Genomic DNA, 27,468 nt, shown 5'->3' with positions numbered 1-27,468 from the left:
CTGACCCAGTCTGGACCCTGTGGTGGGACTACCCCCTACCTCTGCCCAGCCCCCCCCCCATCTTCTGCCTGTCTATCCACACTGTGTCCCGGACCCAGGCTCCCATGACTTCCCTCTGTCTTTACTCAGTCTTTAATCCTCCTCATTCCAGTGCTCTGTTTGCTTCCAAAGATGAAGCAAAAACCTCTCTGGTTGGCTTTTCTCATGTCCTCCCCTTTGTCCCAGCTTACACAGTGGGAAGCTGGCCAGGGGTTGACACGGTGCCACTTCCACAACATCCTAGTGGGTTTACAGGAGCTGGCTCATACCCTGAGCCCACTTCTCCAAGACAAGACACCGACCAAGAAAGATTCCTGGGCTCCTTGGCATCCTTTCATGGGAGTGCCATGTGCCTGTTTCAGGAGCACCCTCCAGGGACTACAGTGGCCTGGGGGGAGGGGAGATTCTGTTTCTCTCCTTTCCTGGGTGCCCGGGAAGCTCCCGCAAGAAAGGAATGCTAGCAATCTGCTGGTGTGGTGAGCTGGCATGGTACCCAGGCAGGGCCACGCTGTGCCAGAGCCTAGTAAAGACATTGGCGAGGGCTGCCTTCCCCACGCCTGGATTTTCCTCCGGCCAGGTTGGCACGCAGCCTTCAGCTTGGCCTCAGGCAGAACAAGGACAAGGTGGCCTCCTCCTCAGGACCTGGAGGGCTGTGTCTCTTCCTCCAGCTCTAGAGAGGGGGGACGTGATGGCAATGAGGATTCTCAAACGTCTGTGGAAGAAGAAATAGAGTAGGTAGGTATGAAGGACAGTGTCTGGGACTGCCAATCTGTGACTCCAAAACCAGGGGACCAGCCCTCACCACCCCTCCCAGCCTCCTTTTCTCTTCTGTAAACTGGGGTGTGAACTGTCTTCTCTGCTATTTAATGAGTCAAGATCTTAAAAAGCTTCAAGCATCTGCCAGGGACATGGTCAGTCTTTACTAGGCATGAACTTTTTTTTTTCTTTCAGTACTAATAAACCCAGGGTTTCTGCATCCACTCTACCACTGATTCCTGGGTTTGTATTGTTTTCACATCTCTCTCTCTATCTCTCTCACACTCAGTGTGTCTGTGTGGTATATGTGTAGGTGTGTAGGCATGCTTGCTTGTGTTTGTGGACAAGAGGTAGACTTGGGTCTCCATCTCTGTCACTCTCTACCTTAAACATTTAACGTGTATGGGTGTTTTGCCTGTGTGTGTCTGTGCACCTCATGCATGCCTGGGGCATGAAGCCGGAGAGGCCATTAGGTCCCTGGAACTAGAGTGACAGACAGTGGTAAACCACCACGTGGCTGCTGGGACTTGAACTCAGGACCTCTGGAAGAGCAGCCAGTGCTCTTAACCACTGAGCCAGCTCTCCAGTCCCTCCACCTTGTTATTATTTTAAGACAAACTCTCTCGCTGTGCTTGGAGCTTGTCATTTTGGCTGGCCAGCAAGCCCCGGGACTCTGCCTGTTCCCGCCTCACCAGCTGGGTTGCAGGAGCGCACTATCACCCCAAGCTTGTATACGGGCACTGGGGATTTGAACTCAGGTCCTCAGGTTTATACAGTAGGCACTTTACCCACCAAGCCATCTCGACAGCCCTGATTTCCAATTTTCATTATTTTTTATTTGTACTTTTTCTTTCGAGACACGGTCCTATTCAGGTTGCCCAATCTAGCCCTTAAACTCACTCTTTAGCCTAATGATCCTTCTGCCTCAGTTTCTTGAGTAGCCTGGAATGTAATTGTATGCCGTAAATGCTGAATATAAGCAGTTAAGGTGGTTGTGAGAGCAGGAATGTGCCCACCCCAAGGGTGGTGTGAGGTGTCCCGGAGTAAAGTGCTTAGCACAGAGCGACCACAGGGAATGTCAGCTAGCATCCCAGTGAGTACTGCTGCTGTTGCTATTTCCAGTATGCTGAGGTGACGCTTAGCTCTACTATTGCTTCTCAGTGACCGGGAGAACACAGCTCCCTGGAGGGCCCACCTGTCCCTCTAGAACATTCGGCAGTACCTCTGACCTATGCAATTATGCTTCAACACCTACCCTGCTATCTGAAGGCTCCCTCTCTTCCCCACCCACTCCATGGTCCCTAGCCATCACTTACCTGTTTGATTCCTGGGTACCATCCTCTCTTGTGTTTCCTAGCAATAAGGGCTTCCCAGGCTGTGCCCCCCCCAAGCAAGGCCTCCCCCAGGCCTGGAGTCTAACTGTATTGTAACATAGTAGCTGAATGAACTTCAGTTTCAAAGGTTAATATCAAAATCTGGAGTGGATTACCTAAAAATTACTTACAACACCATTAAAATTCTGAACTCTTTTTGTTGTGGCTGTAAATTAATTTAAAATGTCAGGTTTTTTGAGAAATCCAATAAGAAATTGAGCCAACAGAGCAATCTGCAAACTGTCTGGCAAAGAGGAAAGTGTGTCTCTTCAATCGACAAGGAAAAATATGGAGCTTAACTGGAACCATATGGCTGAGTACTTGAGAGAAGTCTGCGGAAAAGGGAGGGGGAGGGGGCAGGAGCTCAGCTGACAGCCACACGCACACAGCAGGCTGGCTGTGGCCTTGGCATTGGCACAGGAGAGGGGCCTGTCGGACGCCTGGCACACAGCCTACTTGGCTGCCCAGTGCCCACAGTCACCAGGCGGCTCTACGCTGTAGCTCAGTCAAGTCCCCGATCTTAACACGTTCTCTCTATGACCGTCCAGGGCCCTCTGGCCATCTGGGGACCTACACCTGACACCCAAGGGGGTCTGAACCCCCTCCCTTCGGGGAGAGCCTAGGCAGCTAGCATCCTTGCCCTGGACAGCCACCTGCATGTCTCTGAGGGCCACCTCCCCTCAGTTCTCTGTGGGCTCCCTCCAGGCTGACATGTGGTCCCCATTACTCCTGAATTCCCCCAAATTTACAACACATTAAGTAATTTGTAGGTTATTTCAACTTCAATCTGCTAAAGTTGAGAAAATCAAAATTAAATTCAAACCACAAGGAAACTTCAAAGAAAGAGGAGGAAGAGAAAACTTGAGTGCCTTCTCTTTCCAGGTCCCTGTATGTCCTCCTTCCGGCCCCCTCCCAGGGTCCCAGTCAGCCCCCACTCTCACCCCCCTTCCTCTGGGCCTCCCCTCTCTGGCCTGTCTGTTGCCCCAGGGTAGGCAGCGTCCAGGTGGCTCTTCAAGTGAATGTGCGGAAGTGCAGGGGCAGCTCTGGAGCTCGGGCTGGGACTGGAGGGGTGCTGCTCGTTTGGCAGAGGTGAGAAGCCACTCTGTAGGGTCCAGCACTGCCTCTCCCCTCCCATAAGCCCTTGATGCTACTGGTGGGTCCTTCCTGGCCTCCAAAGCCTGTCTGCTCACTTTCCTGACCCATTTGGGGGGTAATCTTCACCATGCTGTTCTAGCTCCGGCAATGCCTGGGACAGCTGGCAGCTGCTGGGCGCCACCTGGCCCCTCCGTTTAATAGCTCAGGTTACTCTATTTTGTCTTCTATCCTTTAAAACAGCCTTGTAAATAAGCAAACACTCGGTGCCAAGCACCTTCGGCATTTCGCCAGGCTGGTAAATATTTTAGCAGTGACTTGGTAACAGTTGTGTTCACTTTGATTCCCTCGGAAAGGTTCTTGGTGCTGGGCAAGGGCCGGGGCTCTGGGAAATGATTTGCTGGTTATTTATACTCGACTCTGACCACGTGGCCTTCGCTGTCCCATGAACTAGGTGCTGGGGTGTCCTGAAAGCTCAAGGGGACACTTGCCTTACACACTTCAGCAAGGATGTGGAGAACTCCTCCTCTTTTTCTAGAGGTGCCCCATGGCAAAAGAGCTGTGGGATCTGCAGTTTGGGAAAGTGGATTTATCCCTACCCATAACCCAAAGGGATCTGGGAGACATGGCGGATGTCAGGGTCTGGCTGTGCTTGTGGGGTTGATCTGCTGCTGGTCATCTGGGGACATCTTGTTGATCTTCCTTGGGTTGAGCCCTAAGGAGAAAGGGAAAGAGGACTTTGGGGTTGGGGACGTGTGATACCAGGAGGTGTCAGATTAGAGAGGACACCTGAGATGACCCGGGAGACAGCTGTGACCCCAGCCTGGGGTGCTTGAGAGAAGTGCAACAAATGGACTAATTTCCTAGGCTTCTAGTCTCAGAGGGTCTGTTCTTACCATGGGGCGGGAAAGCAGGAGACAGCCGAGGAAGAATGGCAGTGGACAGGAACGAGCCAGAGCGTCTAACGTGATGCCCCAGAGCCCAGGCCTTCCCTCCAGGTCTGGGCAGGAAAACCTGCACGGCACAGGGCCTCCCTGTCCATTGCCAGGAAGCTGGTCTATCCAGACCCAGCTTTGCTGTGTCCAGTGAGGCCCATGAGGCCGCAGGCTGGGTACTAGGGAAGAAATGGGTGAGGCAGGGGGGTGGGCATGGACGTCTGGCTTTAATAGACTGCACAGAGCCACAGCCACTCAGTCCTTTGTTTTATGAGTGGTTTTAATGTTGAGATGGGTTTGTTTTAAAGGGGCTCTAAATCATGCCATGGCGAGAGCAAAGTATTATGCCCCACACCCCAGTGCCCCAGCCAACTATGTGGTGAACCTCCATGAGGTAGGCACAATCAAAGTAGGGCTTCTCTTTCTTGGCTAATGTGGTAGACAGGCCAGGGGAGAGTGGGGGACCTTCATCGGGTAAGATGGGCCCACTATTGTATAGAGCACCCTTTCTCTCATTCCCCTTCCAACCTGCCATCTACAAGGAAGGGTGGGGCCTTTGCACTCCAGCTTACAGCTAGGGCACCATTCAGCTGACCAACTAGCCTGCTGCCACTCCCAGCCGCCTGCCCTTCCTCCCTGGGCTCCTGGCGCCATGATGCGCGCCACCCGTCTGCACCCACGCACACCCTATTGGTGCTCAGCCGCCGTGGGCGCGAGTCAGGTGAGCAGGAGACATAGTAGCAGACCCAGCTCACCTCCTTCCCGGCGGGACTGGTGCCAGGGCTGCTCTTCCCGGAAGGCTTCCAAGCTCCCCCGCTCGGCATCCTGCTGAGCCTGTTCTCAAGGTGCGGGGGCAGGACTTTTTTTGGGGGGAGAATGTCTGCCCCATGCTGCCCTGGCGCCAGCTCTTCCTCAAGGCCCTGGTGGAGTCGCCTGAGGGAAGCAGCTGGGCTGGAGCAGGAGCTGAGGTACTTCTGTGATGAGAACCAAGAGGGAAGCCGCCATCTTCCTCCAGCACTACCACGTCTTTAGTAGCAGACGCACAGCCTTGGACCAATCTATGTTGGCGCTCACTGTGTGCTTCTTGCTTGGTGGCTCCTCTGTGTGTTGGCTTTTTCTGTGACTTCCAGCAAGATGCAGAGCCCAACACTCAGGGCAAGTCTCGAGGACCTCTATGACTGCTCAGCCCTGGACACTCTGGTTGTCCAACCCTAAGTTTTCAACGTATTTGGAAAGTTGGGAGAGTTCTGTGGAAGGGACAGGAAGACAGACGACATCTTTGGTTTTCTGAGACAGGTGACAGGGTACAGGTTCATATCTAGTCCAGACTAACCTCAGACTTGCTTTGTAGCCCAGGCTGGCCTGGAACTAACGAATCTCTTGTTGCCACCTCCTGTCACAAGCCACAGAGTGCTGGCATTGTGAGTGCTAGGGTTATAGGTATGTTAAGAGGTCTTCACTAGCACGTAAGATGTTTATGTTTTACAGTCAGAGACCAGCCCCTCAAGGGACTAGGCCTCAAGTTTGGTATCCTTTGCTCTCCCTCAGTCCTGGCCCCTGTGTGGGGAGAAGGCTGCTCTAGAGAATCTTTCACCATCCATTCACCTTGCATCTGGCACCCAGAATGCTCTTGTCCTTTACTAAACCACTTGAGCAAGGTATGCCTTTCCCTTTCCCTTGTCTTCTGGGAATAGGCATCCCTTCTGCCCTCCTTCCTTCCTTGATGTCCCTGGAGCACAAGAGGCAGCAGAAACCCTAGATCCTTTGGAAAATGGTCTCATGGAATGACTCAAGGACACTGGGGTCCAAGCCCACTGACCCTCCCACTTTGTTGACCACATGGAGGCAGGGCCAGAGCACAGGTGTCTGCCCAGTTTCGGCAGGTATTTAGAAGTCTTGAGGCGTTTCCATGGAGTCTATACATCTTCTGAAGGAGAGGATGCCATGCTACATGGAAACCCCAGGTACTGGATAACTCAGTAGATTCTATGATGACCTTGAAGTTAAAAAAAAAAAAATGAGTGACAAGAAAGACACAAAGGTTGGTGACTGAGAGGATCCAGAGAAGGCCTCCAGGGACATCTCTGCCCCGTAAGAGAGGCCTGCCTCTATTTCTTTCCAGTGAGACTCCGGGTTGACTGGGCTGTGGCCAGGTGGGGCCTCTACTTGCGAGACCTATAGATGCTGGAGCCCTTCCCACTTTTGCCAGTGAGCACCTAAGATGTAAGATACAGCCTAGCAAGGGAGGTGAGCCAGCCAAGTGAGGAAGAGGGTCAGAGACAGACAAAGGGGGACCCGAGCCACATGGACCCTCTGCCTCATCTGGCCCAGCAGGGGGTCTCATGATGAGGGGGACATGCTGGCAGGTAGCCAGTTGCCCTGTTTCTCCTTGATGCCCGCATGAAGTGAGTCCTGGTTTCAAGCTCCCTGCGAGTCGGGAATGGAGGAGATCCTATGAAAATGATGATATGTGACAATCAGTCACAGCAATTAGTGTTTTGGTTAACAGGCCTTTTTTGTTTTCTCTCACCCAGACAGAATGTCACAAATAAATCCTCTCCTGCATTTGCATATTAATTGGATCGGAGACGTCAAGCATCTTTCATTAAAGAAAATGATCTGCATATTTGGAGACATAAAATAGTTATTTTGATGGGTTTTTTTTCCTAAGATCAGGGGGTGGGGGAGGTAGGTGATAGGAGTTCTAGAATGGAGGTAGAGTGAAGGCAAAGCCAGCCAGCCCCTCTGTCTAGTTAACCCTCTGCAGTCTGGACTGGATGGGCCAAGGTTGAGCAGAAAGATAATTAGTCCGAAAATAAATCAAGGCTCTAAGGGGCCCCTAGGCCCAGCGTGGGGCCCTCACTGGAGTGATGGGTGAGGAGACAGGCTTGGAGCTTAGTCTTGTTCTTAAATCCCTCCCTTGGGAGCAAGTAGCCGGCCTGCCCACAGTGTTTCCCTGAGACAGTGGGCATTAGGGCCTCGTCAGGTGTCCACCATGTAGCCTGTCCGGCTGATGAGTCCCTCCTCACCTTGGCTCACTGGTCCTGGTCGGGTCCCATAGCTCACCCATCTGTGCCCCCTCTCTCCATGCGCTGCGACCTTGCCCATCCTGCATCCTTCCCATTTCCTTGCCAGTTGTCCTCCCACTCCCCTACCCAGATGGAAAGGTTTCTGGGAGCAGCAGAAGCTTAGAGTCATTATCACAGGAACTCGAAATAACCTAGAAAGCTACAGGGCCCATATTAGGGCATGAGTCCCGGGGAAAGCAAAGTGAATGCACAGTTTTTGATAGGCGACTGTGACTGTCCGCATCATCCTCGTCTCCCCTTGCTGCCTCCCCGAGCCATTAGTTCAGGTAGGCAGCAGGGATGACCTCACTAGGACAGCTCTGAGCTCTCGAGGGTGATCTCCCCAGGCTGCCAGCCCCAAAGGCACACTCCCTCACCAGATACTAGTCAGGAGGAGATGGCGATGACACTTATGACCACGTCACCTTCTGCACACAGAGTATAGAGACTTTACCCAGGGCTCCACACTCGCTGCCTCTCGGTTCTGCAGCCCTCTGAGACAGGCACTCTGGTCATGTACACTTTACTGATAAGGAAACTCGACCTCAGGGAGGACAGATAGCATGCCTAGAGGTGCCCATCAGAGCTCAGAACTTATGGCAAGAGTGGGGCTCTCTGCGGCCAGGTTGGGATGCGGTGGGGACGTGGAACAGCGTAGCTCCCTGTCTGACCCCAGCCCGTTACCTGGGCATGAAGATACTCAGTGATATAGCACAGCGGGTTGCAGGGGCTCTCTGCATGGGTGGCCCCTCCACCCCATGCCGAAGACAAGAAGACCTGCCATCCCCCTGGAGATTAGAAATGGCCGTGGGTATCTCTTGTGGGCTTTTCTAATGCTAAAGTATCTTCCACCCATACAATTTTTGTACAGTTTTGCTTAGAATTTTGAAGTGCCCACCATCATCATGGCTGTTTTCACTCTTCTCAGTCATCACACACACACACACACACACACACACACACACACACACACACACAGCCTCTCCTCATGTCCTGGGTAGATAGACCTGCATATTCCACAGAATCCAGTGGTTTGGTACTGCCTCCCCACTACCCAGACTCTAACATACACCCCAAATGCCCAGCCGTAGGGGTTGTACTGGAGGGGTTGTACTCCCCAGCACAGGGCCAGGGCTCTAGAAGGTTTTCTGAGTCAGGGCATGGGAGCAATGGCATCCCAAAGCACATGACAGCTGTACCCCAGCTTGGTCCCTGGCCACCCTCTGGCATTTCCTGACTTCCAGCCATGCCTTCTTTTGGTAGATGAGGAGCAGAAGCAGGGGTCAAGTGTCCCTCAGGTTTGGGGATTTTTGGATGAAGGTCCTGAGGTGCCCTCTAGAGGAGCAAGAAGACAGGCGGGGTGGGGGGGCTTTCTGGAGTCTGGGGGAGTCCTGGAGCAGCTGTTTCTGTTAAATGCCAAGAAGCCAAGTTGGTTTAATATGGTTGTAGCTGCTGGTTTGATAAATCAAAATAATTAAAAATAATAAATTTGATTCTTCTACCAGCAAGCTGTGTGTGGGCGCAAGGCCTGGGCTCTTGAGGTAGGATGGGGGATGTGGGAGAGGACCCTGGGGCTCAGGTATTGTGGAATCATAACTGAGGAGGGGACGGAGCCTGACCTAGGGGTCAGCTCTCAGAATTGATTAAGGGAGAAATGTCTTTTATTGTAAGAGAATCAGCCAGACAGGCCCGAGCCCCTGCTGGCTTTGCCCCTGGCTGTGTGGAATTGGGCCAACCTTGGTTTCCTCATCTGTCAAATGGCGTGATAGCCCTATCGGCCTGTGGGGCTGTGTCAGGAGTCAGGGCTTGGCTGAGCATATGGTAAACAGGCAAGCCCATGGGCACACAGCCCTCATCCTGCAGGCATTAAAGGGGCTTCAATACCCACTTCTTGTCCCCTCTTTGTACCAGCTTTGGCTACACCCAAAATTCTAGTTCACAGTGCCTGGGCCACTAAGCGGGCCCACAGCTTCTGGGGACTTCTCCACCCTCCTGTGAGCTCCTGTCCTAACTCGGGATTGTTCTGTTTATGAGGATATCCCCTCGTTTGGGGCGGTTTCCAGTGACAGTATTCCTCTGGTTTCAGTATGGGGTCAGGAAGCAGTGCCACACCCTGGGGCCAGCCCTGGGTTCGAGGTGTCAGCAGCTCTGACTGGGAAAAGCAGGACCTAGAAAGGGTTTGTCTCTGCCCCCCATTCCCTGCCCCCATCTCCATCCTCAGGAGCCGTATTTGGTGTCAGGGCAGCTGGAAATCTGAACTGAGTGGAGGGGGTGGGGACAGGGAGGGACAGGGTGTCTGTCTCTTTAAATGCACTTTGTGTCAGTGTGATAAGGAATTTGATGGCTTTATCAGAAATACCAAAGCTTTATTTAGCAGGGTGAGGCTCACACCACTCAGCTCCACACAATCTGCTGATAAATAGCAAAAAAAAGGGGGGGGGAGGGAGCCGTGGACAATAACTCACCAACACCCCAGCTCAGCAACCAAGAAAAGATGAAGCAGAGAGAAAGGCACAGAGGGCAAGTTGGAAGTTTGGGGGAGTCAGGGAACCCACTAGACAGAGTTGGGGAGCAGAGACAGCCACAGTGGAATTCTGGAAATCACGGACAGGCAGCCATTCGTCTGTTCTCCAGTGGAGGCCCTCATGGACTTTTCTGTTACTAGAGAAAACTGCTATGATTTCAGAAAAAAAAAAAAAAATGATTTATTGAAGTGCCACGCCCTCCACAACTGCCGTTCCCACTGGCCGCTTTTATCTCCCGCCGTTTCTCTACCAGCCCAGCCTGCTGCTGAAGGCTCACTCGGGGAAGCAGGGAGCCAGCCATAGCTTGACTTTACCTACCTGGGGCATTCTAGAACATTCTTCTTTTTTTCCTCCTCTTCTTCTGAGACAGGGTCTCCCTGTGTAGCCCTGGCTGGCCTTGAACTCATAGAGATCTGCCTGCCTCTGCCCTCTTAGTGCTGGGATTAGAGGCAGCCTCAGAACATTTCTCTGATACCTGCCAGCTGGGCAGTTCTTAAGCTTTCCCTCTCCTATCCTGGCCATTTTGGATTTTCCTTGCTTTCAGAGGCATCTCTGTTTCTTCTTCCTCAGACCCTCTCTTCCCAACTCTACAATTGTTTTCCTACCCCTTCATGGGAGCCCCTTGCCACTGGTCAGCTCCATGGCCAGCAGGAGACTCAGAGAGTACACTACTGGACACCCTCTTGGCTGTGTACACACTCCCGGACACCCTCTTGGCTGTCCTCCCTTGATGGATATAGAGCAAGTTTAATCTGTGGGCCCCGCCCACATCTCTCTATCTGTCTCCCAAAGGTTGTGCCTCTTCTAACCAACTGTTTGTGAAGTTTTCTATGGGTACAGAAGCAGGTTTCAGCACCCCATGCCCAGCTGTGACCGACAATGGATAGGGAGCGGGGAGTGGGAGAGGAACAGGGAGGAGGAAGTGTCTACCCTTCTCTCATGGCAACCCTGGTTCAAGAGAACCAAAAGCTTGAGTCCTGGCTACAGGCCCTGCCTATTCTAGGTTCAAAGCTGCTTCTCCTTATCATGGACAATTGGTCACCTCTGAGTTGGTTGAGGGAGAGAAGTCTCTGCCCCACAGGGCCTCTAAATGCAACAGAGGGACCAAAGCATTCTAGACCTTTCCAACCAGATGTTCAAAGGCTGCTTCAGGGGCAGTTACAGGAACCTAGGCTGGGGTTGGCTGAAGACTGCAGTGGAGTGACTTTAGCCCCTCTCCCCAGAGCCACAGTGGAGCCTAGTGAGGGAGGCCCAAGATCCCTTCTAGTAAGCTGACCACAGGGAGCCTGAGCAAGGCTGGCCAACAGGCTGAGAGCCAGGCAGGTCGCCTTACAGGGATCCCTAGGCTTTGGATGGTGGGGCAATGGGATTAGCTGGGTTGCTTGGGTAGGGGAAGTTCTGGGCGGGAGAAACAGGGGAGCTGGGGGAAGGGGAAGCTGGCCAGGGCAGAGGCTGGAGGAAGCTGCCGAAAGGCCGAGGCCCAGACAGACAGGAGGCATAAATGGAAGTGACAGGGTCAGGCCAGACCTTTGTCCTGCAGCCTGATTAGAAAGCCTGCCCTGGATTTCTGAAACTTTGGGATGTTGTCGGACAAACTGGAGCTTAATTCTGTCAGAGCGCTGGGGAGATTAGAATTGACATCCTGGGAGCACATTCCTGGCTGGGCAGAAATCCAGCCCCCGCTGGGAAAAACCTGTGAAAGCATGGCCAGCCTATGGTGGCTGTAGGGGTGCTGTCAGCACTGGTGGCCACTCCAGCTTTGGGGATTGGAGCCAGGAGTCTCTGGAAGGTTGGTCAATTTAGACAGGATGGGTGGAGAGAATGGAAGCTGGGCCAGGCCATTCCTGACACCGAGCATTTTCTCTTGATGGCACTGCCTGGAGCAGAGTTCTGATGGACCGACCAAGTCTGCCTTCCAGACCCCTGGAGCCTTTCTTTCCTTCAAAGCAACATTGAGAGGGCAAGAGGGATGCTTCCTGCTGAGCTGTAACAGCCACGGCCTGGTGGAAGGCAGCAGAGGTTGTCTGGTTGAGCTTCCCTGGGGGGGGGGCAGCCAGTGCCCACCAGCAGGAAGCCAAAGCCGAGTACTGGAAAGGCCTCTGCCACTGTGCCAAGTGGGTGTCTTCCACCAGAAGCCCCATTAGCCTCAAGAAACCAGGACATGTCTCTAAAGATACATCCAACCCTCTCTCCAAGCTCCCAGGAATCCTCCACAGGAGTAATCAAGAAGAGAGTGACAGGCAAGAAGACCTGTACCAGAGGCCACCAGGCAGGATGGCCACCCTCCCACCAAGAGATGGGTCTGGAGGACAAGACTGTCAGCACCATACTCCCAAACAAGGCTGTTCCCAGTACCTCTCCCCACTTCCTTCCTGTCTCTAATGACTTTTAAATATTGGTAAATATTTTGGCTAAAACAGGCTTTCGTGGCAGAGAGCAAAGCTGTACGCAGTTCAGGACCTACAAATTATTTATTAAAGATCTGAGATGCGGTGCAATTATGTGGAAAGAACCCAAAAAATTAAATAAATAAGTAACAAAATAAATAAATAACAGCCCCACTGGCCTCTTGAAAGCTTGGGGAGCTGCTCACATGATTGCAGACTTGATGAAATCCCCCCGGATGTAATGAGCTGATTTTTCTGCTGTTAATATTGCATCTGCTGATGAAGGATTCGTTAGGATAATGGAACGAAGCTAAAATATAAATGACTCCCTGTCAAGATGCAGCTTTTGTTTGTTGATCTCCTGACAGTTCCCGGGCCAAGGCAGGGGTTTCTGTGTGTATACGCATTCAGGAACAGGCAAAAGGGTGGGGGATGAGAGCTCAGGGACCCCCGTAGCGCTCAGCTCTCCCCTACACCACCAGTATCCTAGGCTTTTTCTTCATGTTGGACTGCCCGACCTTGGGAAGCTCTAGGACTCTGGGGGCGGGGAAGTCATCAACTCGGAGTACTGTGGAGGGAGCTGCACAGGGACCCAGGGTAGGAGCGGAAGTTTCTGCCTAGCTGGGCAGAGGGCTCTGCGGAGGCGGGGCCGGGGTGCTGGGATTCACAGAGGCGCTGTTTGCTGCCTGTGCATGCAGGGGAGGGATGCTGTACAGGAGATGGAATCACAACTTAGGTAGTATCCTAAGGATGGGGTCCGTCATAATGTGCCTTTCCTCCCTCTCTTCTTTTCCTCTTTCTTTCCCTTCCTTCCTTTTCTGACAGATTCTAGCCCAGAATGTCGATGTAGCCAGTGATAACCTGGAACTTCTGATCTTCCCGTCTCCATCTCCCAAGCACCAAGCTTTCAAGTGTGCACTACCACACCCCGTGTATGGGGTGCTAGAGAGCAAACCCAGGGCCATGTGTATGCTCGACAAACATTCTACCCATTTAGCTGGGATGAGGGTAGCTCAGATGGTGGCTCAAATCCTGCACAGGGCTTCCAGGAAAGAGGGCTCATGCGAAATTACCCTATCACCCTTTGACTTCAGCTTGCCTCGTCTAAAGCCTCTGCTGAATTCCCAAGGCTGATACCTTCTCTTTCAAGCTCGTTTCTTTTCCCCTGTTGTATCATGTAAATGCACATGCCATAGAGTTTGCCAATGTGACCATTTTAAGTGCTCATTCAGTGGCATTAGGTACACCCACAGCTGTACAGCTATTTCCAGTGTCTAGTTCCAGAATGTATCATGTATATATGTATGTATGTATGTATGTATGTATATGTTTGTGTGTATGTATGGGTGTATGTATGTGTATGTACATGTATGTATGTATGTATGTTGGTTTTTCTTTTTTAATAATTTATTTAACTTTATTTTATGTGCATTAAGGTAAAAGTGTCAGATCCCTTGGAATGGGTATTACAGGCAGTTGTGAGCTGCCATGTGGGTGCTGGGAATTGAACCCCAGTCCTCTGGAAGAGCAGACAGTGCTTTTAACCACTGAGCCATCTCTCCAGTCTGTATGTTGGTTTTTCAAGACAGGTTTCTCTGTGTAGTCCAGGCTGTCCTACATGTAGGCCAAGCTGGCTTTGAACTCACAGAGATTAGCCTGCTTTTCCCTCTCCAGTGCTGGGATTAAAGGCTTATATCACCACTGCCTGGCAAGTTCCAGAATTTTTTAATCACCCCAACTCTTCCTTTCTCCAGCTCCTGACAATCACTAATCTCTACAATCCACTCACTATAGTCTAGATCTTTTTTTTTTTTCTTTCGTATAACTGGAATCATAGAATTTATAACCTCCCCTGCCTGGTTCCTTTTCTTCTGGTGTATGTTGTAGAATGCATCAAGTCCTTACTACTTTTTAGAGTTGTATAATAGTCCATAGTACGTATAAACCGTGTTTGCTCAGTCCTCAGCGATGGGAACTCAGACTGTGTCTGCCTTTGGTTGTCCTGAATAGTGCTACTATGAACATTTGTGTTTGAATGCTTTTAGTCCCTATGGCCCACCTTTGAGGTCTGTACCTTGGAGTGAAACTGTGGAATCTCTCCCACAAAGTGCCTTAGAATCCAAGGTCAAGGGATAGTTTCTTCATGTGGCAAAACTGTGTTAAACAGGCTTTTACAGGCTCCCAGAGCACCGTGTCCGTGCACACGCTGAGTCCTGAGTGGAGAATGAGTGGATCCATCGAGTGCTGCCTCTGAGCTCTTCCCTAGCTCTCGGAATAACCTTCTCGCTGACTCCTTGTCCAGCACTACCCATTACCGACCAGGCCACCAAGTCAGACCCCACTTCCTAAAGACAGCATAGGTCTTGTTCAGAGATAGTAGAGGTCTTTGTGGTGATCAGGCAGGGACACTGGGAAATGGTGGAATTCCAGGAACAGGGATAGGTGGCTTTTCTCCTTGAGAAACCAAGGCAGGACACCTCCCTCCATCATCTTCAAAGCCCCTGGCTGGACAGAACTGCTTCAGGAAGCACCCATCCACACAGGACTGTGGTCCTGAATAGAGAAGGCTCAAGACAGAGAAGGTGAGGGGAGCCAACACCAGCCCTGGCCAGCACAGGCTTTACCAGATGCAGGACAGAGAGGCCAAGCTGGTCTCTCCCTGCTCTTCTGTTATGTTACTCTTATTAAAAACACTCCTCCAGGAGGGGAGGGGCAGCTCAGTTGGCAAAACACCTGCTGTGTAAGCGTGAGGACCCAAGTTCAAATCCTTAGCACCGAGGTAAGAAGCTGAGTGTGGCAGTACATGCCTTTGATCCCAGCCCTGGGGAGGCGGGGACACAGAATCCCTGGGGCTAGCTGTCCTGCCAGGCTAGCCAATGGGCCCCAGGTTCAGTGAGAAACCCTACCTCAAAAAATGTGGCGAGGGGCTGGAGAGTTGGCTCCGTGGCTAAGAGCGCATGTTGTTCTTGCAAACAACCCAGGTTCCACATGCAGGTTCTCCACCTCCTTGGGCACCAGCCATGCATGTGACACACGAGTCGTACATGCAGGCCAGAGGCCAGACACTTGAATATGTAACATAACAATAAATCTAAAAAAATAATAAGAAGATGCTGGAAATCGATAGGAAAAGGTACCTGACGCCAACCTGCTCTGGCCTCCACATATATGCATACATCTGAAAGAGAAAGCTAGGAAATCCCTTCCCTGCCTCCAGCTGGCCAGCCCCTCCCCCTTGGCCCTGTATAGATTTCTTCAGGATTCTGGCCAAATTCCAATCAAGACTATTTTGGGAGAAACCACAGGGCTGACCCAGAGCCCACTCTGACTTGATGCTGGGACAGCAGAGCCATCTGCCCCTCCTTGTCCCCTCTCCCTGTGCAGGGACAGGCAGCCTGCTCTGGCTGCCACCTCTGTCCAGATCCAGCCCCTGCCAACGGCGGTTCACAACCCAGCGGAGCCCTCTCATTGTCCTGCTGAATGCTGTGTAAAAGTTCCAGGCTTTATTTGGGCTTTCTGTTTTGCCCGGTTATGCTACGGCTATGCCTCTGATGCACGCCCTGGCAGCCTTGCAGGGTGCAGGGGACCGCTGCCCCTGGATGTTGCCTTTCTCTTCCAGCCCCCCTTCCCTGTAGCACTTTTTATTCTTTCTTTTCCCTTCTATTTCTCCCTCCCTCTCTATCTTTTTTTTTTCCTATTCTTTCAACATGGTTTTCCTAAAAAGTTTTTTAATCAATCAAATTTGAGGCAGAAAATAGGTTTTGTCACGCCCGGTCCCGGGATGGTGTGACTCTCAGTCAGGCTCCTGACAGCTCCTCAATGCAGGAAGGAGGCCAAACAGAATATTTCTCCGGGAAAGTGCCCGTTTCCATGACACTGCCCCTTGTCTGTGCTGCCCCCTCCTCAAGCTGCCCGGCTGACATGCCCCCAGCCCTTGTGAAAGCCCCAGCCGGGGAGAGTGGATGAGGATGGGGAGGTGGGCTGGGGTAGCAGGGGGTGGGTAGCCAGGCAGCCTGACAGCTGTCCTGACTCTCCATGGCCTGAGAAGGCTGGGGAGCAGGTCGGAACCTCAGACAGGAGCCTTCCCTGAGGCTTCACACATATGGAGCCAGGCAGCCTGTGGGAGAGACTATGGGGCCAGGTCCTAGAGAGGTTTCGGCTCTAAACAGAAGAGACTCCCCAAGAGTCAGCTCCTCCAGGCCTTGGTATCCTGCTTCTGCACATCTTCCCCATCCCCGCTTCTTCTACCCCCTTGCCCATCAAAGATTCTCCCATCATCCTTGGCTTCTTCCTGGTCTCTCCACTCTAGCATCTTTGGTCCCTGCCAATCTCCCAGGTTCCTACTCCCCAAATCAGAGCTCTGTGAAAGCCCTCTCAGTCTTTTCTTTCTAGCCCCATTCCTTCTCCTTTCTTCCTGTCCCCATCTTTCCCCCTCTCCTCTCTGCTCTTCTCGTTCTCTTTTATAATTAATGATTAGTTTTAATTGGTTTACTTAGGCAGCCTGACAGCAAATTAACAGAAGCCAGCCCAGGGCTGCAAGGCTCGGGTGGAGACCGCTGTGTACTTCAGGCCTGGTCAAGGAAAGCGAGGACGTGGCTGTCCCACATGAACATTTCCTGTAGTGGGCTCCTGTGGACAAGCGCAGCAGCCAATAGGAAGAAGGCAACGGGCACTCTGAAAGACGGAGGACTCGCTTTGTTGGCTGTCTGTGTGCTTTTGTCTTCTTTCTCCTCATATCCCCCCTGTACCCTTATCAAAGATGAGGGTCAGGTCAAAGATAGGCATGGCAGATACCTTTAGACTGGAGAAGGTTTGCTTTTGGTGCCATTGTTTTTGCCTGTGTTGTAGCTGATGGGGTTGGCACCTCTGGGCCTACCTTTCTCATGGACAGGAAGAAAAAAGCCACTGCCACTGAGATCAGCTACTTAGGGACAGGCAGCCACCATGGCCTACAAACTCCAGAGCCCGGTTCTGATTATCACACTCCTTTGCATAGGGCCCAAAACCTTTCCATTCTCAGGGTAGTTAGGGTTAACTTTAGACAGGTGGATAGAAAAGAGATAGAAAATGGATGAATGGATTGGCGAATGAAGGATGGATAGACGGGATTGTTATATGGAGGGTGGATGGATAGAAAACTGGTAGAGGCTGGGTGGTGGCAGCACATGCCTTTAATCCCAGCACACGGGAGGCAGTGAATTCTCTGTGAGTTCCTGGTCTATAGAGCAAGTTCCAGGACAGCCAGGACTATACACAGAAACCCTGTCTTGAAAAAAAAATGTGTATATGTGAGAGAGAGACAGAGAGAGCACTGGCAGAGAGGGTGCTTTGACAGCACTTGGACACCTCTGCTATGACTCCATTTTCCTCTTCTCACTCACCCCTAACCTTAGCCTCCCTGAAGGTAGGGGCTCTCTTCTTTATGTTCTCACTGCCGCTGTCCCCTCCCCACCCTTGCAGAGCCCTTCCTTAACAATGCCAGCCTTCTCATTCACTGCCACTATCTGGTTGTGCCAACCACTCATCCCTACAAATCAGAATAAGTCATCAGCACTAGGAGGGGCAGAGGCAGAAAGTTCCGGAATAAGTGATGAAAATGGCCTACTGGCTACTGCTCAGGTCCTCACTGGAAACCCAGAATCTATCTAGTGTCCCAGATCCAACGGAGAGATAATGGAGTCCCTGCTGCCAGCCAGGCTGCCTGCCCTGGACACACAAGGATGGGATGGTAGGGCGGTAGGGCACAGTGCATATCTTGGTGCCCGTGTTTATGCCTCCTGCCCCTCCCCCTCCTGCCTCCATCCCCAACCAACTCCTGGAAAGTTTCCTCCCGATTGTTCTGTGTGATCAGATCTGCAAGTTGCTCTCTAAGCTTCTTGTCACATTTTGACTTAATGAAGTGCAACTGCTAAGGGATTTGGGTTCAGCGCTCCGGTCTCCCTCGCTCCCTTGTTGTCAGAAAACAGGGGTGGTTGGGGACGGCAACACTGTGCTGTAAGTCGTTATCATTCCGGTCAGTCTGTTTAACACAAAATTAAACAAAGAACTAATTAGTGCCTCATGAATTAATAAATGCACAGTTGCCGGGGAGGAGGGAAGGGGAGAAAAAGGTGGTGGAAGGGAGATACTGGAGTTGTAGAGTTGGGGGGCTTTGGGGGTTCAAGGAAGGCTGGCTGGGGCGCCTTGATGGCTCTCAAGAAGGAGAGCTTGGGATGGACAGGACCACGATGATGCCCTTGCTGGGGCCTAAGGCTCACTGGCCGCAATGTTCACTCTGCCAGCCGAGCCCTACCTACTCCCCAGCATTAGCTTTGGGGTCTCCATTGCCTGTTCCCCCGGTCTAGCCCATAGTCCCTCCACTTAATTCAGCTCAGCTCTCCTCTCTAACTCCGTCAGTTTTCTACTCTTGAGGCTTCAACAGCCTCTTCCACCTCTGCCTGGAACCCATTTTCTCTCTATTGCCCTTTACTTTAACTGGTCCACTCAGTTCTCTGCGGACCCCTCAGCTCCCACCTCAGCTGAGTATCCTCAGCCCACAGAGAAGCCCTCCCAGCCCACTTGATGATCCTCGGGCTCTGGACCCTTTTATGCAGCCTGGTAGGCTCCGCCCCACCAAGCACCCAGCATAGGCCGTCACACTGGCCTAACAGAGAGCGGAGCCCTGCTTAAGAGGACATGTCAAGTACAATTAGCTTTAGCTGTCTAAATACGTCCTGGGAATGAGGGAGCGGCGGTGGGACTGGGTGGCATTCTGGGAGCCCTGGACAAGGTCACCTCATCTCCTGCAATCCCCCAATCTGATTTGGGGATTACATAGACTAAGGAAATTGGTGCTATTCTTCTTGCATCATTGATAAGCCATGAACGAGGGAGAGGGAAGAACAAGGGAACAAACAGCAAACACTTTGTCTGGCAGGGCAGGAGCTAAGGCTGGGGCACGGGGCCTGGCCCAGGCTAGGGCAGACGGGGCCAGGCGGGTAGGCTCCCCACACTCCCGCCGTAGGCTACAGAGGACCTGAGCCTGTAGTAATGATGAGCTACATTCCGTGTTAGTTAAAGACACTCCAGTGTTGTTCCTTGCCCTGTCTGAACCTTCTGTGGGGGTGTCTTGATTCATCGGGGTGGAAGGTGCTGGCCACAGTCTGTTTTTATGGAATCGTAGCTTCCTGATCTTGCCCCCCACCCCCACCCCAGGCACTCACACAGTCACTTGGGAACACCTCGGCATTTGTCATGTTTGTTTCTAGGGCCCAGAAAAAAATCAAGGAGTGGCTGGCGCTACATTCATTGTCTCCAAGAATGCCTACTTAGCCACTAAAGGTTCATGGGAGCCTGGAGGCCTATAACCAGCGTACACATATGTGCTCGCATACACATATTTATACAAACATACTCACGCACACACACACACACATACTTCTCACCTTTGCCCCCACTGGGCAGTGCAGTGTGCAAAGCAGTCTATCTTTTTCTTTTTCTTATTTTGGTTTTTCAAGACAGGGTTTCTCTGTGCAGCCTTGTCTGTCCTGGAACTTGATCTGTAGACCAGGCTGGCCTTGAACTCATAGAGATTCTCCTGCCTCTGCCTTCCCAGGGCTGGGATTAAAGGCATGTGCCACCACTGCCCAGCTAAGCAGCCTGACTTTCTTTGGGTAGCAGCATCCTAGGAGTTGTATGTTCCATGTAACAGCTGCTACTGCTTCCTGAATTTTCCAAAGCAGAGCCCATTGAGCATGTCTGAATCACGGACCCATCTGGCTTACCCTGGGGGTCAGCCCTTCAGCCCATAGCTCACAGAGAACCCTTGGGCACAGAGGGGTCAAACAGCGTGCTTGAAGGGGGAAGAAGTTGTTGGCTTCCTCCTGGAAAGACTAACTGGCTCTTCTTTCTCCCCAGGATGAAGTGACGCCCCAATTGTGTCTGAGGAATCTCTAGGACCCGCTGAGGTAAGGCCCAAGTTCCTCCCCCATTCTGTGTGTTGTGTATGTGACTGCTGCTGTGAGATCTGTCACCCTGGGCTGAGTTCAGTTCCTCTAAGCATCCAAGACTGACTCTGCCTTACCCTAAGCCCCGGGGACTCCCTGGAAGCCAGGGACTCAGGACTGCCCTGGTCTTCACAGGCTGTCACAGTCCCCTGGTGGCTGGAGGAACTGCGGGGCCACCGGGCCTTGGCCCCGGGCAGTGCAGTGTCAGAGGTGACCGGTGGAACGCCAGTGTTATGTAAATAGCGGGGCCTGCCCGGCGGGCGAGCAGGCTGGCTGCAGCCATCCATCATCCCGGCTCCGCGGGGCGGGGGACAGACACAGCACCGTGCGCTTGGCTCCAAACCTGTTTGTTTTCCCTTTGTGTCTCGCATTTCGGGGGGCCGGGCTGCGACCCGCTCCAGTTTTGTCCCGCTGGCCTCCTCCCCATAGGGAGCACCGCGGCATCCCTTTCGGACTTCAAAGGCTCCCCCCAGCATTGTCTGCGCCTGCGGGCAGTGGCCCTGAAAACGTGATCAGAGGCGGCCCGGTGTAGGGCAGGCCCGGCCCGCGCCCTGCGCTCTAGCTCTAGCTGGGGCCGGTGGATTCCTCCCTTTGCCGCCAGCACCACCCTGGTTACAGCGCAGCTCCGGGGAGCTCGCTGCTCTTTCTCTCCTGGCGCCCCTTCTGGCTCCCTCTGGTCGCTCCTTCCTGCTCCCTAGCCTAGCTCCTGTCTCTGCGCGTTGAGACTCTAGAAATAACCAGAGCTGTATGCAGCCTTCCACTCTCTCCTGCCTCCTTAAGAATCCCGAGCCCTTCAAAGGGTTTCCCGGGATGCTGTTAGGCATAAATAAGCTTCCCATGCCAGACCTGATTCTCTGTGCTCACCAGCCCCCCTCTCTGCACAGGACATAGGAGAGCCTTACTTCCTGGTAGACAGTTTGTCCCCAGGAATCACCTAAATCCTCAAAGGCACGATGCTTCCATTTGCTGGCCAAGCCCCAGGCAAACTATAGTTCCTAGGTCACATTTGGCCCACAGCCTGTGTTTTGTAAATAAAGTTTTATTGGAAAGTGGTGCCCATTCATTTTCATATTTTCTGTGGCTGCTTTCACTCTACCATGGCAGAGCTGAGTGACTACAGCAGAAACTGTTTGGCCTATGAAGCATAAGATTATTTCCTACCTGGCCCTTTTACAGAGAAGTTTGCTGGCCCAGATTCTGGTCCCTGATTCCTGTCCCCTCTCTGATGAACTATGCATTGCGTGAGATTTGCCGTTGTAACCTGCCTAAGTGTGTACATCCTTGGGCGTCAAGTGACTCTCTGGTGTTATGTGGTCACCATAGTGAGGCTGGGATTGCATAGGAACCCTGTGCTGGGGTTGCTTTCAGGCTGCTTGAAGCCCTGCTCTGTTGGAGTCTCTACCCCTCCTCTGCTTCCCGCTCTGTTCAGTCCTTCTCACCCTGAAGTCCCACTTCTTCTCTTCAAACCAGCCTCAAGCCCCTCAGAGCCCCTGCATCCAGCGTCCCTCCCGTAGCTTTTACCTAGCATTTTAAGTTCAGATCTGCAGTCATTAGCATGGCCCCCCCGCCCACTTTGCAAGGTGAGCCTGTGTTTCATGCCAGAGTGTTGGGATAAGGGAATGTGTAGAGGCTGAAAGCAGCCATCCCAGAATCCAACAGGAAGGGCAAAGGGCTTCCTCTCAGCCAGAGTTTCCCTTGTGGGCACAAGATGCAGTCTCCAGCCCTGGGACAGTACTGTGGAGCTTTCTTTGACCCCGTCTGAGTCTGAGCCCTTGAAGACAGCAAAGCTTTTGAGTCCGGGGGACCTTTGGAGAAAGAATGTCCCCTGAAGAGGGCACTGGGCAGTCCTAGGCCCCTCACGTTTGTTGCTGGACCCAGGAATATGGCCCAAACTCTTACACCATTAGCTTCTATAAAGTAGGTGTCCTACCAGCCAGGCTCTGCTTCATGGCCTGAGCCGGCTGGAGCTGCTGGGAGGAAGCAGGCCAAGGGAAGAGTCTGGGTTCATGCTTAAGCCCGTGAAGGTGCAAGCCAGGCTGTTGTCATTCTGCTGAGAAGGCCCTGGGGGTCAGTTAAGTGGGTGCTTCCCTTGTCCAGGGTCAGTGATCAAAGCTGCCCTGCTGTGCCACCATGGCTGTGGAATAAACCTGGATGCCAGGCTTCAAGTCAGAGGGGAAAGGTTGGAGGTCTGGGACGGGAGCTGTACAGCCCAGTTTTCGGGGTGTCTCTTTTGTTGCCTCTGCTGCCGTCCCTTCATGCTCTCTGCATCTCTCCTCCCCTCCAGGCCTTCTCCGTACTCCCCATAAGTTTCTTCCTTTTTGATTCCCACCACTCATGCTGCCCCCCCTTCAACTCATGGCTTGCTCTCCCCCTCTCTCTCTCTCCTTTTCATCTACTCGGAAGGCTTTACTTTACTTCCTTGTCACCCTAATTGATTGCATTAACCTTTCAGCGTATTGGATTTCCCCGGCATCGTGCAGAGAGCCCCGTGCAATATGCTTATAATCTGAGCCATAATGGACAGTTTGCAGTCAACAAGCCCTTCTCCCATTGGCCCCGTTGACATATCTCTCTCTCTCTTGCCCAGGCCACCATGGCCATGTCTCCAGCTGGCAAGGGTGAAGTTATAGAATGGGACTTAGGAGGAAGTGAACACAGGATTGGATCTGCTAATGCATGTCCCTGCCTCTCTTGTACCCCCTCCTCCCTACCGGCTAACTTTGCTCTCCTTTTCCAACCTCCAGTTTGCAGTCTCTGTGAGTCCTCTTGGCTTGGCTTTCTGCTTCTGAGGCCTGCTTGATGTGTGGCTGCACTTTGGGTTTTGTCAGTGAGAGAATCACCCGTTGTACCCAGACACCTGGTTACTCCTTTATCTCCCACATCGGTCTGGGGCTTGTGTAATTTGGGGTGGCAGGGTATGTCTTGAGGTCATAGTTTCCCACCTGTCTTTGTCAAGGAAAGAGAAATTACCTAGGCACCAGGGCAGTAAGCCTGGAAAAGCCCCCAGGATGGACTCTGTGATCTGATAGGAGAGGTGGAGTCATTGCGGAGGAAGAGGATGAGTTTGTAAGATGGACTCCATCAAATTGGTTTCCTGAGGGACACCTGCTAATCTAGCAGCAGGTAGAGGAGACAGCCCCTTGCCAGCTGCCTGATCTTTGGAGCCCAGCCCCAGACTGAGTCCCCATCCCCTGTGGGTTCCAGCCAGGCCCTGGGCTCAGCAGCCTCACTCACGTCACTCAGGACAGGATGGCTGTCAGGTTGAATACATTAGTGTCAGCTGGAGGAGCAGGACTGGGGCTCCTATTAGGCCCCGTGGTACTTCCCTCTCTCCCAGACCTTCTCTCTCCAGCCCTTTGCCCGGCATCTTCTCCTGCTGGCCATCCCCACCTCCTGCCATCACTCTATCACTCTAAAGGGCAAGCTTTGGCAAGAGAGGGCTGGACCTCAGTCCTCCCCATCCTCTCCCAAGGATTTTGGGGGTGGGCAGAGGGCACAGCGGGGAGAAACCAAGCAGCGAATTAAAGTTTGTGATTGTCAGCGTCAGGAGAAGCTAAATAACCCTGTAACTAGTATGAAGGTGAATTCACGGTCTGCTGCACATGGAGAATATGAGTGTCTGCAAGACAGCAAGTGGAGCTCGGGAGTCTGCCCGCCACAGTGGGCAGCCTTCTCTCCAGGGACCCAAAGGAGGCGGGAGGAGGCCACGGACTTCCCACCCCCTGGCAGGGAGCAGCTGCCCAGGATCCCCCCCCAGGCATGGGGGAGGGGGAGCGCTCAGTGGCTTGACAACATGCTGAGTGGCCCAGCAACTCGGATGCATTTATAAGCACCAACAGTATACACTCACAGACACCAGCCCAAGCCCCATATTAACAGTGGATACTTACCAGTCACTGATGCCATGTCAGGCGGAATGTTTTCTTCCAGCCTCTGTCCCAAACAGGTGAGGACACTGTTACTCCTCTCCCCATTCTCCCCACACTGTTTTGTAACCTCTGTACTGAAGTATAATCCACATGCCATCAGATCTACCCCTTTTAAAATGTACAATCTAGTGGTTTCATAGTGTAGTCACAAGGTTGTACAGTACAGCCATCACCACTGCTGACTGGAGAACTTGCTCGTCCCCCAGGGAGAAGCACCTATACTCCCTGGCAGTCTCTCTCCTCCCCTTCCTCACCCCCAGACCTAACCAGCTGCTAATAGTTCCCTTTAGATCGGAGGAAATGTAGCCCCAGAGAGGACTGGCGACCTGGTGAGGATTACACAGCTTGCTAGCATTTGAACCCAGGCAGAAGAATCCCAAAGCCAGCATTCTGTGTCCTGGTGTCTGCCCCAACCCCGTGCCCTCCCCTGTGTTTCTGCTAGTCTGGGCTCAGGCATGTACATGCACCATCTGAACATGTAGGCCCAGGCAGCAACACGAAACTCTCCTCTCCCCAGGTATGCTCATGACTCCATGCAGAAAAGCCTCACACACACCCCCTCCCGCGACAGCCTGAATTCCCTCCTCCCCTCGCTCCTTTCCCTGGCTTGTCTTTCCCAGCCCTACTCCTGGAAGGGAGGCTTGGCACAGAAACAGGACGGCCACAGGGCAGCTAGTGTGGCCAGTGAGACCCAGGTGGCTTTGGTGGTGGCTCCTGAGAGATCCCAGCGCCTCCTGATAATTGTGACTGAAGTAAAGTGCCAACATAGCATTGTAGAGCAGGGCGATGCCAAGAGGGGCTGCCAGCAGGGTTGTAGCTACAAGACACCTCTCAGTGGGCGCCTGCTCCATCTCCCAGGCGTCCTCCCATCTTTCTCCTGCTGCTCTTCTGCTGTTTCTCACCATTTTCTTCCCACCTGCCTCTCTTCTCTCACACCCCGATTTCCCACCTCAAAACGTAAACAACAACAACAAAAACTGCTTTTGTAGCCCCGTCCTCTCTGCATTTGCAAAAATTGGAAATTTCTGTGAAACTGTCACTGTTTCTGGTGAGTGACAAAACGAAGGACCAGAGACAAAGGGAAAAGTAGACTCGTAGAGAGAATGAGTCTGTTGGATTGGGCTTGGGTTTTTTTTTTTGTTTTTTTTTTTTTTTTTTCCTCCTTCTTTCTCCCTCTAAAGTGGAGGATCCGGCCGGGCCAGTTTGGATATTTATTAAGAAAAAGCCAAAGATAATTAACTTTTTTGTTTTTGTTTTGTTTGCGGGAGCCTCCCCTGCTGGCACTCCAGGCTGCCTGACAGATCAGACCTGCTCCCTGTTCCTGGGTGCCAGGCTGCTGGCAGGGCCCCGCTGACTCCCCTAAGCCGGCCGGGGCCACCAGCTGCCTACCCAGCCACCTAGCTTGAGTTTCAGGCAGGGCAGACCTGATGCTGCCACCAATGCCACCTCCCCAGGCTCTCCTGAGGCACAGAGCACCCCGCAGAGGCCGGTAAGTGTGGAAGAGGTGGTTACTGCCGGCCATCATGGCCAATGTGTCTCTTAAAAGGGCTGGGGGTAAGAAGGAGTCTCTCCATGAGGCAAGGGAGTCCCTTCTGGCCAGCCTAAGGCTGCCGACTTCTCCAGGGAGGAAAAACAGAGCAGAGTGAGCAAGAAGTACAGGGAGAGGCTAGATTTGGGCCAAATTGATCTCCCTCTTGCCCCAGGAAGCTGGTTCTCTGCCAGGACCTGTAGCGTCTGGAAATGCCTGTTAAGAAGTCTCTGGGACACAGGACCATCTTGCGCTCTGTCATTCTGTTCCCATCTCTGACCCAGCCTCAGCCATCAGGGGGCCCACTGGAGTAGTTCTGGGAGCACACTTAAGTGGAGCTGTGTGCCCCCAGTCCCACCAGCTGTGGCCCAGATCACTGCTGAGGAGGTAGCATTGAGGACCTGAGGCCTCACTGTGAGAGACAGAGCTGAAGAGATCTCAGGAGCCAAGGCTGCCAGATCAGCGAAGATGGCTACCGTCCTAGCTGGGCTTAGGGGTGTGGTTAGCTCCTCAGTTAGTGGATCTGTCTGGGCCCCTCCCCTGCAATGGTGCTCCCCTCTGCTCCCTGGCCGCATTCCTGCAAGCAAAGAGACAACGGTGACCATGAGATCCCTCCAGGTAAGGAAACTGCTCTGGAGTTGGACAGAGGAGAACATTTTTGAAGGATTTTGCTGGCCTTTTTTTTTTCTCTGAAATATAAGGATGTGCAATTTTTTTGGTTTCAATTTAGCATTGGAGAATTTTATAATTTAGTAATTAAAATCTCTGATAGGCTTTAGAAATTGCGGCTAATTGAATTTAATGGGAAGATGATTTTCAATTTTATTTGATTACCGGGACCCCTGGCATCGGTATTTATGGGAAAAAAATGGGAAATGTGCTGTGTGGGCTAAGATGGCATAATTGAATTAGGGATAATCGGATTTCTCCGTCATGAATTTCACTATAATTTTCCTATAATTTTCCATTAGATATCTAGTTTACAAATATTCACAAAGAAATGAAGCTCTTTCGGAATGGAGATTGCTGGCTAACAGGATTATGGGCCGAGCGTGCGGCTGTGCCAGCCCTACCCGGCCCTAATGTGATCCCTGTGTCTGCCTTACACTTAGCGTGGCCTCAGGAGCTTGCTTCGCCACCCACTGTACCGCTCCGTCCTAGCCTTTGTTTCCTCTTCCTCTGTGCTCATCCCCTGGCCCAACACCCACCTGTGCAGGGTCCACACTCTCTGCCACCTGATGGCTGAGCCCAATCCCAACTGAGGCCCAGGCCTCACGGAAATGGCTCCGTCCTTCTGTATCCCCTCTTGCTTCCTGTCCACACTCTGTTGGCTCCCAGTTTTTCCTGACACTCCTCCTCCATCCCTGTGGAGCACCCTCAAACACACGGGCGCCCTCGCAGGTGCGAACACGCTTGCTCACATGCACACACAGTCCTCTGGCTAAGGCTTCTGTGCCCTGGCCCAGTCGCCTCAGAGGGAACCAGTTTATTGGGATCCTGGGGTGGGGTGCAGGAACAAAAGGAGCTTTGTTCAAGTTTATGTGAAAGTTACAAATTCAAAATGAGAGCAGATAAAGCAGGAGATACCTGATGTGTAAACAGGTCGGTGAGTGAGAAGGCCCCAGGCTCGGGAGGGAGGGGGAACAAGTGGGCACGCTGGGGGTGCGAGAGGATGCCAGCGGCATGGCAACCTGACTGGGGTGAGTGGAGACTGGTATGGGCCGCTTGGCTGGATGAGGTGGCTAAAGAGGCTTCTATTCTGCTTGGGGTGTCCTGGAAAGACCTGGAGTCTCTGAGCCCCAGGCCCTGGAGACCAGTGGAAAGCATGGAATGTTCTCACGATTACTAGTC

At 52.6% G+C, this 27,468-nt stretch overlaps 1 protein-coding gene across 3 annotated transcripts in view; it reads left to right on the top strand.

Moving 5' to 3' along the window:
• Window positions 1–27,468, top strand: part of Casz1 (castor zinc finger 1) — a 143,932-nt gene that overhangs the window by 63,185 nt on the left and 53,279 nt on the right. For all 3 annotated transcript variants that reach the window (XM_055615185.1, XM_055615187.1, XM_055615186.1), the window contains exon 3: window positions 20,072–20,121. The gene's annotated coding sequence lies outside the window, so the exon portion shown is untranslated. The remainder of the gene's footprint in view (window positions 1–20,071; window positions 20,122–27,468) is intronic.

This window comes from Psammomys obesus, unplaced genomic scaffold (genome assembly GCF_907164565.1).
Source record: "Psammomys obesus unplaced genomic scaffold, mPsaObe1.curated_primary_1811, whole genome shotgun sequence".
In the NCBI taxonomy this organism is placed as follows: Eukaryota; Metazoa; Chordata; class Mammalia; order Rodentia; family Muridae; genus Psammomys; species Psammomys obesus.
Note: the sequence above shows the minus strand (reverse complement) of the source record. Positions and strands in the feature narration are given on the sequence as shown.